Source organism: Dendropsophus ebraccatus, chromosome 6 (genome assembly GCF_027789765.1).
Source record: "Dendropsophus ebraccatus isolate aDenEbr1 chromosome 6, aDenEbr1.pat, whole genome shotgun sequence".
NCBI lineage: Eukaryota > Metazoa > Chordata > Amphibia > Anura > Hylidae > Dendropsophus > Dendropsophus ebraccatus.
This window is the reverse complement of record NC_091459.1, coordinates 113952999-113964645: the sequence shown is the minus strand read 5'-3', so window position 1 is coordinate 113964645 and position 11647 is coordinate 113952999. Positions and strand designations below refer to the sequence as shown.

Below are 11647 nucleotides of genomic sequence, written 5' to 3'. Positions count from 1 at the left end.
ACAGCTTTTTATGTTATAATCATGTCTTGGCACTTCAGTAGCAATCTATATGTAACACTAACATTCACTAATGGCTGTAAAATCCCATGAGTCCCAGCTCCTCAATCCCAGCAGATAGGATCTCCGTGCCACCTTACGGATACAGAGGACGCATTGCGCTGAGTGATGGACATGCCCCATAGACACTGTAGAGGAAACACAATGTAATGAAGCACGGTGGAATTACAGTGGGGCAATCATGCAGTACATCTCACTTGTCAGGGAACCAGTTTTAAGTTTTAGTATGAGAAATATATAATTTAATGCAACATCAAGCATGCTGGGAGCTGTAGTTCTGCAGCAACTGGAGAGGCACAGATTGGAGGCCACTGGTCTAGGGGGCCTGTTTTGGGGAAGAAAGGGCTGACATTGGGGACTATTTCACATATGAAAAAGAAGTTACATCACTTTTTCCACAAAATCCACTTTTATTGTTTTTTCTTTCAATTAAATTGGTCCCAGAAAGTGCCAGAGATTTGAAATTTACTTCTAATGAAAAAAAAATTGTGTTCCAGTACTTATCAGTCACTGTATGTCCTGCAGGAAGTGATTTATTCTCTCCAATCTTCTGCCAACTGTCATGAGCAGCAGCAAATCCCATAGAACACCTCTCCTGCTCTCCAGACTGGAAAGAATACACTTCTTCCTGTAGGGCATACAGCAGCTGATAAGTAAAGGAAGGCTTGAGATTTTTTAAAAGAAGTAACTTAGAAATTTAGAAATTATAATCATCATCATCATCATTTAATTTTCCATCCACTGACAGCAAGCAGAAGTCCTGACAGTATAAAGCAGTGGTATAACAGCGTATCGTGTATTATACAGCTGCAGAACATCCCATACAGTGAGCAGACCGTCCCGCCGCGTCAGCCTACAGGGGGCGTGCCAGACTTCCCGCCCCGCCCCTTACAAACTCAAGTGCAGGAGAGATGCCACGCCCCCTGTCCGCGCACATACACACATCCCGCACATGGGGAGGGGGCGTGGACATGAACTTCAGCCCACGTGACAGCAGCTGGCAGTGGAGCCGGAGAGGCGGGGGAGGCAGTGCTGAGCGGAGATCCCGCGGAGAGGAGTCGTGCTGCTGCTGCCGCCGCTGCCGGGGCTCTCAGTGCAGGTACCGGCTCTATACCGCGCTGCCCCTCTGCTTTGTCCTATGGGCTTGTGTTGCTGCACGGGTAACTTGCTGTTGTGGAACTACAGGTGCCAGCAATGCACGACTGCCTGGGTCAGCGCCATGCATTGTATATACAGCACTGTGCACAGGCTGGGGATTATTATATAATGTCAGTGTCAGCAGTGAGTGTCTCCTCAGATCTGAGAATGAAGATAGAAAGGGGGGCACTCACCTAACTTACTGCAAGTGCCACTATAGAGCAGGGGTCTCCACCAAGGTGCTGCAGAACTACCACTCCCAGCATGCCCTGACACCTATTGTATGAATGTGTTCATGTAGTCGCCTCTGTATCCTGCAATCTGTGTCGCAGAACTACAACTCCCAGCATGTCCTGTCAGGGTTAGGACCTCTTACTGTATATGTGGTTACATATACATGGATGACCTCTAACCTGTATATCTCTAGGTGCTGCAGAACTACAAGTCCCAGCATGCCCTGTCAGGGTTAGGACCTCTTACTGTATATGTGGTTACATATACATGGATGACCTCTAACCTGTATATCTCTAGGTGCTGCAGAACTACAACTCCCAGCATGCCCTGTCAGGGTTAGGACCTCTTACTGTATATGTGGTTACATATACATGGATGACCTCTAACCTGTATATCTCTAGGTGCTGCAGAACTGCAACTCCCAGCATGCCCTGTCAGGGTTAGGACTTCTTACTGTATATGTGGTTTCATAGCTCCGAAAGTCTATAATCTGATAGTATGGATGACCTCTAACCTGTATATCTCTAGGTGCTGCAGAACTACAACTCCCAGCATGCCCTGACAGCCTTAGGATGTGCTTACATAGTCAGCTCTGATGATCTATAGGTAATTAAGGGGCCACGGGACGATTATAGTTAACGATAAACGATCTCAAACATCCGATATTGCAAACGACCTGAAATCGTTCACCCATTCACACGGAGCGATGATCGTTCTTGCAATCGCCTTGTCGCCGCTATTGCGTTCGTCGATACTGGGAAACAATGCCTTATTGCGAACGATTTGCGAATGAGCAACGATAAAAATAGGTCCAGGTCTTATTAAGTGATCAACGATTTCTCATTAGTCGTTTAATCGTTAACTGCAATTCAGCGAAGGATTTAACGTTTATTCGAATGATAGTCGTCCCGTGGAATAGGGCCCTAAGATGATGATACACGTCAGTGATCCCCGACCTGCTCCAGAACTACAACTCCCAGCATGCCCTGACAGCCTTAGGGCGGGTTCAGACTACGGAATTCTCACGGATAAATTCTATGGGCGAGCTTATTCCGCCGAAAGAATTGTCTTCTCTTATCGTAAATATGTGTTTCCAGGTATCTAAGATGATATACATCAGTGATCCCTAACCCATATCTCTCCAGGTGCTGCAGCACTACAACTCCCAGCATGCCCTGACATTACTGTATGACTGTGTTACGTAGTCGGCTCTATATCCTGCAGGTATCTTTAGTGATGGTATGATTAGTTATCTGCAACCTGTCTTGCAAAACTACAACTCCCAGCATGCTGCTCTCAGGGTATGCTGGGAATTGTAGTTTTCCACACTTCTATGGATTACGGGGGAGATTTATAGTAAGATTCTGTGTAGCAGATAGCAGCCAATCACGGCTCAGCTCTCATGTTACCAGAGAAATCTGAAATGCGTCCTGAGCTGTGATTGGCTGCTGTAGGCAGCAGAGAGACTCCTATAATAACATCTCCAATGTAGTCTGCTTTAGTAAGGTTGGGAGACCCCTTTAGGGTGCGTTCACACCTACAGGATCCGCAGCAGATTTGATGCTGTGTTCAGTTATTTAAATGAAATCTGCTGCAGATCAGCTGCGGATCCGGTAAGTTTGAACGTACCCTTAATAATATGTGAGCAAGGACTTCTATAGTCGTCTCTGTAAGTAATGGCTGAGATCAGTGATCTCCAAACTGTGGCTCTACGGCTATTGCTAGACTACAACGCCCAGCGTTGATAGCCTTAGGACCTCTTACTGTAAGCACCAGTTGTTGCTAAACTACAACTCCCAGCATGGACCACTAATTGTATGCTTGTGTTTATATAACCAGCTATGGGATATACAGGTATTTTTTGTCATGGAATGGATCAGTCATTTTCAACCTGCTGCAAAACTACAACTCCCAGCATGCCTGCCATTGTGTAGTGCCTGGTTCGGGAGCACTGACAATAGTGTCAGTAAGATTCGAGTTGCCCTGACTATATTGCATTATCTGTCCGTTGCTGGACACCTTCTATTGAATTGATGGTTCATAGTGACAGGCAATGCTGACAGCTGGGGACACCTGGATTTCTGCTCCTGAGGCACATACTGCTGCCTTTACGTTGATGCCATCTAGCAGTAAGCTGTGTGTTCAGAGCTAATAAGAAGTGACAGCTTTAGCATAAGTCGTGACTGCCGCTACCTGCCCTGTGTCGTCACCTCCCATACACTGCATCACTTTACCCGTTACAATATTACCCGCGGTCAGACGCCACACATAAGACGTGAACCATGACACTTAGCTCTGCTACATCTGCTTAGATTTCCTGTCTAATATTAGGATGACTCTGTATTCTTATGCTGCGCACATCTCCATCGACACTGCTTACTGCTTCCAAAAATATCTCTGGCTAAAGCCTCACCGTCTGTACTTAGCATATACAGCAAGCACTTCAGTAGCGGTGCAGAGATCTGCGCTGTACCCTGTAGTACATACATAGTGGTGCCGAGCAGTGAGGGAGTATACTGTATGTACATGTTCTGTAGCTAATATATACTTTTTTTGTTACTTTTATTTTTTTTTACTGCAGCCAATGACAGTAACTGTCAATAGGATTGTATTTTTAAAGGAGTATTCCGCTCAAACATAACTTTTGATATGTAGCTACCCGTGCTGAGAATAACATTTCATTCCATACCATACCTGTTATTATCTATTCAGTCTCCTTCCTCCAGTTCTCAGCTGATGCTTTCTGCTGAAAATCTGTGTGTGAGCCTTTTTCTGTCTCCCCCCTTCACCCTCCCTTCACCGTCCCTTCTGAGACAGCTTATGTAAACAAGTCCCTGGCAGGCTTTATCTGCAACTTTGTAGCTTCTTTGTAATGCCGGAAGGGTTATTCTGAGGTCAAGTTGCTGATGAACTCACTGTGATTACACTGTCATTACAAAGAAGCTGCAATGTTGCAGATAAAGCCTGCCAGGGACTTGTTTACATCAGCCGTTTCAGCAGGGAGAAGAGGGAGACGGAGAGAGTGGCTCACACACAGATTTTTGTGTTTTCAGCAGAAAGCAGCAGGTCAAAACTAGGGAAAGGAGTCAGAATAGATAATAACAAGTAGTCACCGATACTTGATAGCAGACTTGACTTTATTTAATGTTTGATCATAATGCAGGGAGGGTGCGGACATGCCTCCTAAGCGATGGCCGTTTCAGGCGCGAAGCCTATCTTCTTGGCAAGGAGTATACCTAAAGTTATGTTTGAGTGGACTACCCCTTTAAATTTGTTCAGAAGACATGCACGCTCAGCTGAGTCGGGGGTGAGTGTGTATGGTGGTTTAGGAGAAATTACTTTTCCTGGCCTATAGAGCCAAATGGAGGAGCATATCTGACCACCCCCTTCATTCAACCAGTGACCCACAGGACACAGGTTCATGTGATGTTAGGTGACCAGACGGGTAGTCACACTGGTATTTGCGATTAATATCAAGGCAGAAATGGCGCTATATTACGCTTGTCCAAAATAAGCCCCAAGGGTATGTTCACACATGCAGATTTTCTGCAACTGATTATACACACTGACTTGTTTTGAAGCAGAATTGCTGTAAGTTTTCGCGCACCAAATCCGCAACGTGTGAACGTTCCCTAACACTGGACAAACGTTTCGGCGACTGACTACTGAAGGCTAATAGATTTCCTAACCATAATACTAATATATATGGTCTTATGTTTGCGGAAGATTGCGCTAATATAATTGTCCATTGTTACATGCACGTGGCTGTAGGTTCCTGGCAGGGAGCCAGTAAAGGTCAGCACTAGTAACAGATATATATATACACACACACACACAGTATATACCTGCCATATAGAATACTGATGGAATAGGAGATCTTATCCGTCTTTTATTTATCTTGGACCAGGTGCTTATAAGTATAAGAGTTTCCCCACCAACCACATAGAACTGTTTTTATACAGTATGAATTGGCATTGTTCATCCTGTGCTTCCTGATTCATGAATGGGGGAGATTTCCTAGTGTTTCTAAAACATAAATTTTTAGGAAATGTCCTAATATTTTCCCATCTAAACACTGGCACAGCGCCATTAATGAATTCCTGGCCAATGTGCCCGGTATCTACACATTTGCCCCCTTCCCTGAGGGCTGATTCAGGGATTTGCTTTGGTCTGTGTGTATCTTGTGTTTATGGATGTAGAGATAAGCAGACGGATTTTGGGATCGGCTGTGTTTTGGAAACAGATACCAGCGTGTGGTCTCTGTTTCTACAAGCTGCTTCTGTGGAGAATACTGAACACATGGCAAGGTTTACATTGTCGGATTTTCCTAACTGTTCACTTCTGAAGTATCGCCATACACCCCCGAGAAGTTGCTTAAAGGTCAAAAAAGAAATATATCTTAAAGGGGAACTCTAGCAAAAAAAAAACAATTTGTTTCAGAAAGTTATATAGATTTGTAATTTACTGATATGTCTACATCTCAATCTTCCACTACTTATCAGCTGATGTATGTTCTGTAGGAAATGGTGTATAGCTTCCACTTTGACCCAGTGCTCTCTGCTGCCACCTCTGTCTGTGACCGGATCTGTCCAAGTCAGTAGCAAATCCCCATAGAAATTGTCTGCATTTGACAGTGTGGCAGCAAAGAGCTCTGGGTCAGATTGGAAAGAAAACACTGCTTCCTGTAGGACATACAGCACATTATAAGTACTGGAAAACTTGAGATTCTTATATAGGCGTACATTACAAATGTATATAACTTTCTAAAACTGTTTGAATTGGAAGAATTTTTTTTTTTGCCGGAGTACCCCTTTAAACCAACATATAGGAAAAAACCCTTTTCTTACTCCATTGAATTGCCTTTCCAAGATATATTGTCATTATTAGTACGGCTTTCTGTGTGAAAATTTTTGCTTAAAAACACCTCTTCCTTTGATTTTAATGGGAGACAGTGAGCATCAGAAACTAGTGATATCACTATCTTCTGTGTGGTTCCATTCTGAAGCTGCCATTGAAATCAATGGAAGTTTCAGGGCAGCATCCCTCCCCCCTCGCCCTTGTCTTTGTGCCCATGTCCTTAGGCCTCCTGCCCCCAGCCTCACTCATTAGATGTTCACTTCATACATGGCACCTTGTGTGCATCATATAATTTTCCGTAAAGTCCCTGTAGCTCAGTAGTGTGGAACTTCAAGCTTCTGCCCCAATGCGTGACGGCCAAGGCCCCCTTCAAACGTCCAGTTAATTTATCCAGATTTCTTGTCTGGAAATCTAGATAAATATCCTGACCAATAGGGTTCTATTGGGCACGAATATCCTTCAGGACTTTTCCTAAGGGTGCGTTCACACCTACAGGATCCGCAGCAGATTTGATGCTGTGTTCAGTTATTTAAATGAAATCTGCTGCGGATCCACAGCAGAAAATATGCTGCGATCCGGTAAGTGTGAACACACCCTAAAGGGTGCCCGTCCTGGAAAACAACCCGTTTTACATCTGCCTTAGAGGCTGTGTTTTGAACTGCCTTCGCAGAATCAATTTTAAAGGGATTATACTTTGAGTTGAAGGGTCGAGGAGGCTGTGCTGAGCCTCAGGATGCATGCCGCCTCCCTTCCTGCATTGACTCATTGAAGTGTATGGTTCAATGCTGGAATATGACCTCTGTATGTCAATCAAGGCAGGGAGAGGTGGGGGAGGGAGGAGGCAGCCTCCTTGACCCTTTAGCTCTATGCATGATCTAAAACTGCGGACACCAGTGGAAGACATGACAGACCCATCTAAAACATACCATCTACCCAGACAAAAGTACAACGGGCTAGTGTGAACTTGGCCTTGTGGGAGAAGCCGACTTTGTAATGTGCATCTTGTTTGTCCAAGGCAGTTTTGTAGTTGTTGGAGTAAGATGAAGTGTTTTCTGGCACCACATGTAGTGTTGGAGCAGACGTCTATTGCTTTTCTGAAGATATTTCTATGTCTGTATTATTTGCTATGTGCTGGAGGCTGTACACCCTTTGTAACATGGCCACAATGACTGTGTGACGCCATATAGTGCTCCATAGGATGCTGTATATAAGGAAGAATATTAGCGATGTATCATGTCCCTATATACGTCCACATTGTGCGGGAATAGCTTCCATTACCTCATGGTGTGCCTTCTCCCATGAGCGACATACACATATTATTATATAACCGGCGTCTAGAAGGTTTTATATCTTTTTATAAATGTTCCTTATTCTTTAGAATTGGTTTCGCTACCCAACGTAACCTCCTCGTGTATTGTTACCAAGGCCCGTGTTTCTCCATGGAGACGGATATTACATGAGGCAGTTCTGTGATAACGTTCACAGCTGTTCGCTGGATTCTTATGGAGTGATATACAGAGGAAAACCTATTGTTCAGCTCCGAGCACTTGAATCAATGTTTATACCCACAATACACGGGGCCCGGCAGGAAACCTGACGCTCAATAAAACTTGCTAATAACTGGATTCATTTGGCGTTTGCGATTGTTTGAAACTTACTATGGAGTTACCGGCAGAAAAATAAGTTTCCTCTGTAGAAGTTTCAGTATTTATAAGAAGCATAATACCCTATAGATCAGAGGGGTCAAACTGCGGCCCTCCAGCTGTTGCAAGACTACAATTCCCATCATGCCTGGACAGCTAAAGCTTTGGCTGTCCAGGCATGATGGGAATTGTAGTTTTATAACAGCTGGTGGGCCTGAGTTTGACACCTATGCTATAGATGTAGGAGCTTATATGGCAGGATTATGGGGAGTCCTACTATGGGGTTCTACCTTCATAAAAAAGGAGAGAACTACTGCCCCATTGGGTTACATATTTCAAGATCATGAATAAAATTAATGTTTCTTAAACCTCTTATCCAAGTAAAGACCACTGCTGTCCATATACTGTTTTATATAGAGCTCCCCTCTCAGGACTACTCCGCCTGTACACAAATCCACTCTGAACGGCCATTCATTACGGTGGTAGAAAAACGGACACCATTATAGAAATATTTATGACTGGAAGTGGTGTCTCCCATTAAAGAAACCCCCATTTACTTAGAAGAGTTGTTCTCTATATGACCTCTATAGGATGGATTCCCACACAAGAGATTTGGCAGACATTTGTGAGTCCATAAATCAGTTCCATTTACCTCAGTAGGGTTACTTCAGGGGCAAGTAAATTGTGTGTGTATTGGTGGACCCCCACCAACCCCAAGAATGAAGTGCTACTATCCCTACATGCACTCAGTATGGGTCTGTGGCAGATAGCTGAGCACTGTAACATCTTCTCATGAGTATGCATGCTCATCTGTCACTCAATTAGAGGGACCCCTATTCTTGTGATTGTGGGGGTCCCAGTCCCCGGACCTTCACCGATCAGTGATAAGTTTAGATTAAAGGGGAACTATCAGCAGGTTAGACAAATCTCCTGCTGATGGATGGCTTCCTACTGTGCACAGGGCATTAAAACTGTACAGGAACAGCACCGAGGATCAAGGTAAATCACATACTTTCATCCTCGGCGCCTTGTGCGCAATAGTTCCCCTTTAAAGGGGTATTCCCCCCAAGAGCCAAAAAAATAAAATGCCCCTAAACCTAGCTGGTCTCACTCTCCAAGTCCACCTGAGTATTTGGAGCCATCCCCTGTCTTCCTAGCTGCTGCCATTCCTGAGTTACAAGTTTTTCTAAAGGCGCTGGCAGGGAAACTACACTTCCCATCATGCATTGCTTCTCCCAGATGATGATGATGATGTAGTAAAGCTAATGATGTTGTAGCAGAGCGGATGATAATGCAGCAGAGCCGATGATGTTACAGCAGAGCTGATGATGCAGCAGAGCCGATGCTGGTGACCAACGGGGGGGGGAGGAATGCTGGTAGCCGGTGATGGTGAAGTGTGGAGCGGGATATCGTCAGGCTCACCTCCAATACACAAAGCTTCAAACGTGCCCTCAAAACTCATCTGTTCAAGCAGGCTTACCAGGTTCCCTAATTTTGACTGCTACCCTAACCCCCCCCACACACACACACACACCAAGCATTTAAGCACTTAGACCTGTGCATGCAGGCATTGGCTGGTGACAGGTTCACCCACCCTTACTTGCACTACCTTATTTATAAAGCCTGTCAGATCCGGGGGTGGGGGGTATAGGTGCCGTGGCCGTCCATCAGCCGGCCCAATGCGGGGGTGGGTGGGTGGAGTAGCTGCCGCGGCCGGTCACCAGCCTGTCAGATGCGGGGGGTGGGGGGTATAGGTGCTGCGGGCGGCCACCAGCCTGTCAGATGCGGGGGTGGGGGGTATAGGTGCCGCGGGCGGCCACCAGCATGTCAGATGCGGGGGGTGGGGGTATAGGTGCCGCGGGCGGCCACCAGCATGTCAGATGCGGGGGGTGGGGGTATAGGTGCCACGGGCGGTCACCAGCCTGTCAGATGTGGGGGTGGGGGGTATAGGTGCCGTGGGCATCCATTAGCCGGCCCAATGCGGGGGGGGGGGGGGGGTGTAGCTGCCGTGGGTGGCCACGAGCCTGTCAGATGCGGGGGGTATAGATGTTGCGGGCAGCCACCAGCCTGTCAGATGCGGGAGTGGGGGGTATGGGTGCCACGGGCGTCCATTAGCCGGTCTGATGTGGGGGGGACGGGGTGTAGCTATAGCAGGCGTCCACCAGCCAGTCAGATGCAGGGTGCAGCGGGCGGCCACCATCGGGTGAGGGGGGGGGATGGGTCGGGTAGTGCAGAGAGGGAGACAGTGATCAGCAGCTGTCACTGTCTCTGTTTTCTCCCTCACTTCAATGGACTGGGTTAGGAGCACTAACCCGGCCCATTGAAGAGACTGAGGACACGTGATGCCGTCTCGGAGGGTGCGGGCCAGGAGCAGGGAGCGTGTCAGGTTGGACTGATAGCTGATGATTCTATGCATTAGATGGGGGTGAGTGCACCTAGATAACAGCAAAACTGTGCAGAATCCGTAATAACTTTATATTGGAAAGATGGAAAGCTACAGGTGGGCAACGTATTAATGCAAAAATAATTTTGGGGGGGATACCCCTTTAAGGATAACACCTAAGCTTGAGTTTGTTAGGATAACACCTTTTAATCTCTTTAATGCTTTTATTCTGAATGCGTTGATTACTGTTTTCCACATTCAATATTGGTTTTCTGTTATGTCTGAGATACAGGCCATGCTGCGATCACACATTGGTAACCGGGAGTCCTTGCTCATTATGGAAGCCATCGATGCATGACTAAAAGAAGAGCATCTTTATGACAGTCTTGCTATAGCTCCGCACATTTTCCGTGGTTACTAATGCAACACTCGAGGTGTTAATGGACAGTCGTGCATCACCATACCGTCACACGTTTGTTGCTTTTAAACCCTAAAGTGTGAGGCTATATCTGTAGTTCTGTGACGTCGGCTGGGTATGGTGTGCCGCAGAGCATTGACCCCTTCCCTCTGATAGCTATTACAGGCTGCAGCGAGGCCAGCGCGTTCTACAGATACATACATGCATGGGCTAAACAGGATGTCTTCACGTTGGATTATCTTTTAGAGGCCTTTAAGATTGTAACCTTTTTGTAACCTTTCAGAATTGATATGTGCTGATGTAATGTAGGACTTTACAGATGAGGATTTACTCCGGCTTTGGGAGCACTGAGCCAGTGGAAAGGTTATATGGTTATACCGGCCAGGCGTCATGGAAGTAAATAAATAACAGCTTGGTCTTTTTTTGTTGAGCTAAACATCACAATACTTAAAGGAGACCTTCCTGAAAACATGTGTGAACATAGCCTTAATGTCCTCCTCATACAACGTACATTTTAGGAATATAACGGCCCTTGTTTCCAATTTAAACAACATGCGTTCATTTCATAGTGAAAATTGTTGCATTGAAGTCAATGCAAATAATGGCCATTGTTTACACGATGTATTGAACAATGGTGGTTGTTTGATACGGCGTGCGTGTTAATTTCAATGCAATTTTTTCAGTCCAACAACGGCCTTGTTTAAAACTCAATACAGCGGCCATTATTTTTGAGTGCCGAGCAATGGTTGTTGTCCGTATGTTGTGTGAACATAACCTAAAAGTGTGAGAAGCTGATTTGTGATCCCTTTATTTATAAGGACTAAAGCCTGAGTCTGCACTACTGAGAGAGGTCCTGATAAAAACAATTCCCTGCTGATTTCCATCAGGTATACAGTTCTCATGGGGACCTCATGTAAT

General features: G+C 45.7%; 1 protein-coding gene across 3 annotated transcripts in view; it reads left to right on the top strand.

The window, feature by feature from the left end:
* The first annotated feature begins 1055 nt into the window (after positions 1-1055).
* The window catches only part of PPP2R3A (protein phosphatase 2 regulatory subunit B''alpha), a 131592-nt gene continuing 121000 nt past the window's right edge, over positions 1056-11647 (top strand). For 2 of the 3 annotated variants that reach the window (XM_069975696.1, XM_069975693.1), the window contains exon 1: positions 1056-1156. The gene's annotated coding sequence lies outside the window, so the exon portion shown is untranslated. The remainder of the gene's footprint in view (positions 1157-11647) is intronic. The other variant, XM_069975694.1, reaches the window with a different exon arrangement.